General features: G+C 39.5%; 1 long non-coding RNA gene across 1 annotated transcript; it reads right to left on the bottom strand.

Moving 5' to 3' along the window:
* Window positions 1-2,077: 2,077 nt before the first annotated feature.
* On the bottom strand, window positions 2,078-5,665 carry LOC121716779. The gene is made up of 3 exons (XR_006033801.1): window positions 5,546-5,665; window positions 4,199-4,356; window positions 2,078-2,305 (listed from the first exon to the last, which is right to left on the bottom strand). It is a non-coding gene; the product is annotated as an uncharacterized LOC121716779 (long non-coding RNA).
* Between the last annotated feature and the right edge of the window lie 1,366 nt (window positions 5,666-7,031).

Genomic DNA, 7,031 nt, shown 5'->3' with positions numbered 1-7,031 from the left:
CAGAGTACCAGGCGGAGGAAGCAAACGACATGCAGATATGGGAGAGACAGGAGGGGAAAAGAAAAAGGGGCAGAAGATGGGAAAAGAGTGGAGGAGAGGAACACAAAGCATAGGAGGAGAGGAACACAAAGCATAGGAGGAGAGGAACACAAAGCATAGGAGGAGAGGAACACAAAGACAAAACTGAGGAGGAGAAGACAGAAGGCTAGAGAGGGAGTGTGTGTGTGTGTGTGTGTGTCGGGGGGCATGAGCTGGAAGGGCAGGAGAGCGGATGCTGCTGCTCCACTTTGAGAGCTCTTATTGGGTCAGCAGGAGCTGGTGGTGGTGGTGGTGGTGGGCCGGCGTCTTTCACCCCTGCTGCACACCGCACCTCTCTGCCCACCACAACCCAGCAGTCACAGCTCCTGGTTGGTTACTCTCCCTCTCCACAACACAGAGAAAAGAAAGAGGAGCTGAGGAGGAAGGACAGAGAGAAAGAGAGAGAGAGAGAGAGAGAGAGAGAGAGAGAGAGAGAGAGAGAGAGGGAGACAGGCTCTGTTGGTCTGAGGACAGGAGCTGGAGAGGTCGGGCTATCAGGAGAACGGTGCGGTCAGTGGGGCAGAGAGCAGAAGACACTCAGACACCTGACCAACGACCAGACACGCAACACAAACAGGCAGGCAGTCCAACATAGACACGACAGCACAGCCCAGCAAGGCTCTTCCAGTCATGGCTTTGTCAGTAAACACTTTTTGTTGCAGTTGAGGGAAAACTTCAGAATTGAAGCAATTAGGAGCAACAGGAGCACAACTGTGAAAAGATGAATAACATGAACACTACACAAAATATACGCACAAAATAGGAACACTACACAAAATATACGCACAAAATAGGAACGCTACACAAAATATACGCACAAAATAGGAACACTACACAAAAAGCACAAAATATGAACAATACACAAAATATACGCACAAAATATGAACGCTACACAAAATATACGCACAAAATAGGAACGCTACACAAAATATACGCACAAAATAGGAACACTACACAAAAAGCACAAAATATGAACAATACACAAAATATACGCACAAAATATGAACACTACACAAAGTATATGCACAAAATAGGAACACTACACAAAATATAGAGGCAGAAAATATGAAAAGTACATACATTAAATGTAGAAAATATTACAACTACTCGCATTAAAAGTAGGAAATGTGAAAAGAACACAAATTAAATTAAAAGCAGAAAATAGTCCAACTATACACATAAAAGCAGAATGACACACATAATAAATATTGCAACACACATAAAAGCAGAAAATGTCTTTCTTGCTGTGATACACCCACTATAACAAAATCTCTAAACTGCCATAACATTCTTTATGATTGATTATTGTCATAATGAAATAGTATCATTAAATGCAAGGTTCTTATTTATCTTTATAACATAATATTACATGTTTGCTTAGTAGAACAAAATGGCCATGTGTTTGCTGTCTAATTTATATTGGTATAACATGTACAGTATTTTTGCCTAATATGAACTTCACTGGAAAAGGAAAAAAGGAAAAAAATGAGAACAGAATGCAACACAGTATTTTGACATTAACTGTATTCAAAATGAGTTTTCCGTTGTTGAAGAGTTGACATGGATTCACAGCCAAACAAAGCCAAACAATAACAGAGAAAGAAAGCCACCTGGGGAATAAAGTTCACACAGTCTTTTCTCATGCAAAACACATCTCCCCAGGTCTGTTTCTGGAAATAAATACAAAATGGCCATAAAATTGTTGTTGATGTTGATCCCTGGCAGGAGAGCACAGCCATTACTACGCCAGTGGAGTTAGACGCAAGAATTAATAACACATTTTTTATGTTTTGACAATCTGTAGAGCAGTGCAACACAACTTTCTGTAATTTGCAAAAAGGAAAAGAAAATCTGAAATATATGTATATATATTGTACAGTTCTCTGACTAATATTTCTGATTCATGGCAAATATTTCAGTGTACAGAACCCCCCCCCCCCCCCACACACACACACAAAACTGTAATTACTTCCTAGTAAAATTTTCGATAGCTCCGGGAGCTTGGATGGGACTCATTACTGTTTCATTTATGTATCAATTTATTTCTCAGGTATTTCCAAAACTTTCTATAAGAGAAGCAGTTTGATGTGAGGCACATGAGATAAGGCATTTTATTGTCTCTTAGCTATCCCTCTCCCCAGCAGTTTTGAACAATCTTCTCATCATACTCTGGTTAAATGTACTTTATTGTGAAAATATGTGTCCCACTTCCAAACATCATGATTGTCTGGGGAGAGAAACAGAGGAAATAATATTGAGATGTCTAAAAATCTAGTAAAAAACTGAGCATGATTTGAGACAAAATAGGAGAAACTTTATAAGTATAGGCCAATCTGAAAAGTAGAGATTTAAGACTTCATTTCACTTTTAGTTCCATTTATACTCAAAAATGAAGATCTCTTATGGGCTGTTTGAAAAACAAATGGTAAATGTACTAACAAAACAATAAATTGTGATAAGGTGAAAAACACTGGTGACATTCTATGAATATAACTGTGATGAGACTTTACATGCCATGCACTTTCCTGCAGACCTTCTCGCTGTCATTTATGTGGATCCAGCTGCAGTGCAGTGCGCTCATCAAAACCAAACCAAGGTTTTCACCGAGCAGATCAATATATGCCTGAGATATCAACCAGAACTCCTTCCTCGTGTACAGGTTTGCTTTAGACACTAACCCCAGGTGCCATTTAATTTAGTCAGGGTAATACACTTAACAGCACTTCATTCGGACAAACAACAAAGGGCTGGGTGCTTGCAGGGTGTCTCTGGCCGCACTCCCTGGGCCATTATTGGCTGGCGAGCGAGCAGCGGAGGTGTCAGAGGAGGGATGCTATTCCCTGCCTCACGTACGTGCATTGTTGTCTGGGGTTATTGGCAGCATGCCTTTCTACTCCGACACCAGCGGCCTCCCTGGTGGCCTTTGTCACAGAAGAAAGAGAATGATCAATATCCCAGTTAAACTCGACTTTCAAAGCTGATCGCACCTCATTCGGGGGCTCCACTTTAATGAATTTTCTTTCATTCCACGCAAGTTTTTAAACATCAAACAATAAATCGGCCAGGGCACAGTAAAATATTTAGATCTATTGACTGTGGTTGAAAAATGTAGAGGGCAAAAACTCTAGTGGTTTGATGTTGATACATTCTGAGTACTTTAATCCACCCGAGTGTTTCCTTTTATCTTCTTGGGTCTCTCCAAAAGGGGGAAAAAGGCCTCAAGAATATTCTCAGACATCCACCAACTCTGTTAAAGAGCATACCTCTGCCGCACAGTTTAAAGCCATCTTTCCAAAAAGTATACTTTCTTAATTGTACTGCGCTGGCCAATACTGATGCAATTCTCTCCACAAAAAAAAGAAAGAAAAAGACCAGCACACACTAGCCGGGTGATAAAAATTACATCACAAAAGGACCAATAGAAGCCGGCTGGCCATACTCCGGTACGTATTGACAAAATATCATTACACTGACATGAAACAACTCACAATAAAAAGAAAACATTATGAGGAACACCAAGAAAGTCACAACATTACAAAGAGTGTGGTGGCTATCAAAGGGCCTAACATCTTTTGGACGGCTTGTTTGGTCAAAAAGATGATGTGCAAAGCCCAAACAAACAAACAAGCAAACAAGAAGGAATAAAAAAACAACAAAATGAAACAAAAAAACCCCATCTCGACAACTTTCATTCATTTTCATTATATGATGGTGCTGACGTTGTGAAGGCAAATTTGATAACCCACACAAGTGTCTTCTCTATTTCACTTTCTGTCTCCTGCTGCAGACTCCACCTTCTGAAAATGCAGTGTCTCAGAAACCGTATCCCAGCTTGTCTTTGGCATTTCTGGCTGGGTGAAAATTACTCTGTCCATTTCTGTTGTCAAAGTCACGTTGAGGTGAAGCGCTCGGTCCTGACCCCTCACAGAACCCATCTCCCTCATGTGTTCAGAGGTAATAAATAGCTGTATGCGCCGCACGCGGGTGCGTTTGGCTGGCGTGACAGCCTGGCTCTGACGTTAAACATCTGTTGTGTGATTCATTCGATTCGGGATGTGGAGTGACACTGAGGCACATCTGCCTGAATACAGACTCTCCCCCAACCCACCCACTCACCCACCTCTCTCTTCTCAAGCTGGCCTGCATCAAATGGCTTTTGCCATGCAAATGCTTGTGGGATGATGGTGATGATGATAATGATGATGACAATGCCGTCATCTTCCTTTTTCTTGTATGGTTACTTCAGCCAAGTGACGTGACTCTCTCCCCCTGCACCAGCTGCAAAAGACAAGGGGCAAACACAGGGCACTTAGAGATGGCAAACACAATAAAAGTCAACAGTTCTCTCTATATTACAAACAAAGCCATCTGAAGCGTGTTTAAGAGCATGAATCATACTTATACAGTCAAAATGCTGAAACTGTGTACACACACTATCTAGTTAAATTTACTGTTGATTATGCTCCGTCCATGGTGACATTTTGTTATAATTCATTTATAAAAGAAACAACTGCTTTCTAGAAACTGGCTTGCAGGGAAGAAGTTGACTTCACACCATGCACGCACGCACACATTGTGTGTTAAAATATTGTTACAAAAAAAACACAGTCAATTATTGTCCTTATTATCATCATTATTATTATTACTATTTTTTGTAGTAGTGGTAGGCTAGTAGTAGCAGTAGTATTCAGGCATAAAATTCATAAAAGAAATGCAGAAGTTTGCAATTACTAAATGTGCCCCAAATATTTTTGTCTGCTATGTGGTAGGCCATTAGGTTTAGGCCTACTCAAAAAATGGCGGCATGCTGTAATTCTGGAGAATGGCAATGCATTCCTTCACAAGCAGTCAATAGCCTACACTGTGAAGGAGCTCTATGCAGGTGATTGAGACAGCTGTCTGACTCGTTATGTCCTCTCAATTACAGCTATTTTTTATTTTTATTAAGCGTGACCAGACAGTTTATAAATGCCTCCAATATGATTTGATAAAACAAATCACCAACGACATGTAAGCATATTCTACTACTCTGCCTATCCATCACATGCGTGTTTAAGAAATATTTTGAAAATGTAGCTGTTGTTGCTAAGCATGAGCAGTTGGTTATCATTAATCCCTGGTGCCTTTCGTCCTAGGTTAGCCTACTTGTTCGTAACTAGCTCATTTTATATTTTATTTTATTTTTTATTAGCTCTTCATTTTGTACTTCATCTAGGCTACTTCAAATAACAGACAACGTTAAAGTCAGCAGGGAGACTGAAGAGAAGGAGTCTAGGCTAAGTCCTAGTAGTTTTTGTCAAAACTTCATGGCGTCTAAATCACACCAATATGGAGGTGACCTTAGCATTTACATGTACGTTCTATGACATGTTTTTGACTAGCCTAGCCTGCCTGTCAGTCAATCCTTTTATGTCAAATAGGGCAATAGTTCTAACAACAAACAGACAAAAAAAAAAAAAAAACTTACCTAAAAAATAGACTGCTCAGAGAACTAGCTTTCTCGCTTTCTCTAAATCATTACCTGAATGATGTTCATGTTAGTCCATTGGCCTACTGATACTGGACTAGTGCAGCTCATGTGTTCAAATCATAGGTTCAAATGCCCATGAAGCTGACTCTAACCAACTTTAAACATTCTGTCACAGTAGTACATTGTTGTGAACGCTTTCCGCCGATAGGTGGCAGTAAGATACTTAAATCCCTCCGTGCAATGGCTCAGCTGCCGGAGATCCTAAGCTTCTTTTTAGAAGACTTGGGGAAGACTGTAGCCTTTAGGCAGTGTCCATAGCCTATGTCTCTATAAACATGCACAAATAAACAAGTGCCATACATCTTTCAATTTTGAAACAAGATTAAACAAATTAAAACTAAAATCTGTTGACAGTGACTGAAATGTAAACAAATTGCTTTTTTTTTTTTTTTTTTTGTGTTTTTTTTTTATGTTGACAGTTGGTGTTTTATTTTAAGTAATTATCATTTCCTCTTTCATTTTTGTAATCAAATCATAGTTTACATGAGGCAAATAAAAACGTAACAGTCACAAACAATAAAAGTAAAACCAAGAATGTCTAGAACATATCCATTTATGACAGTTCCCATAAAAATACAAGTTATTGTGTAAAAATGTTGAAACATCTAATATCAATTGAAAAGAAAATATGAGATATACTGTATATATTTTTCATTTGATTTTTTTCATTCATCCATTTAATCAATTTTATCCTTTTGAAACTGGTTGCTGGATGATATGGCATACACAAAATATAACATATTTTATTCCCACCAATATTGACAATATCATTCCTCCAAAACAGAGGCCAAGGAAAAGGGAAAGCTCTTGTAATGCAGATGTGACACCATTTCTCTCCAACCATTACTTCAATCCCCATTGAAAGCAATTAAAAGGTAGCTGAAATCCTTAGGATCTAATGGGTTAATTTCTGGGCTTGTTGCTCAGCAGCCCAATACAATGACTTCTCTTTGTTTGTTTGCTTCGCAACAGAGCTGGAGCTGGACTCTATTGACTCTTGTCGGGTCTCAATATGATGAAGCTTCTGTGGTTCTGTGGAAATGGCAGAGTTGCCAAATACAGACAGGTGACACAGACAATGTGAAGAATACTTTTTGATGGCTTTTTGTTTTTTGTTTTAAAATACTATTTCCCCTTAATTTCAAATGAAGGAAAGCATTTTTCCATCTCAGACATTCATTGCCTCCACACAGAATTAGAGATTTATTTGCTGTGGAAAAAAAATCAATTAGTGCTAAATTTATTCATGGATTTCTGGGTCTGGCGATCAATGCAAGTCCACTCAGTAGGGCTCCCTGGGACCGGGTTCATCCCACTTAATGTGTTTGAAGGGGAATTACCATTGATGTTGTTTTCTCTTCCTTTAGGTCAAAGAGCGCGTCGAGCTGTCATGGCCTACCGCCACCAGGGAGGGCCTCACCTC

This window comes from Alosa sapidissima, chromosome 1 (genome assembly GCF_018492685.1).
Source record: "Alosa sapidissima isolate fAloSap1 chromosome 1, fAloSap1.pri, whole genome shotgun sequence".
Lineage (NCBI taxonomy): Eukaryota > Metazoa > Chordata > Actinopteri > Clupeiformes > Clupeidae > Alosa > Alosa sapidissima.
This window is presented reverse-complemented; position numbering and strand designations above follow the sequence as displayed.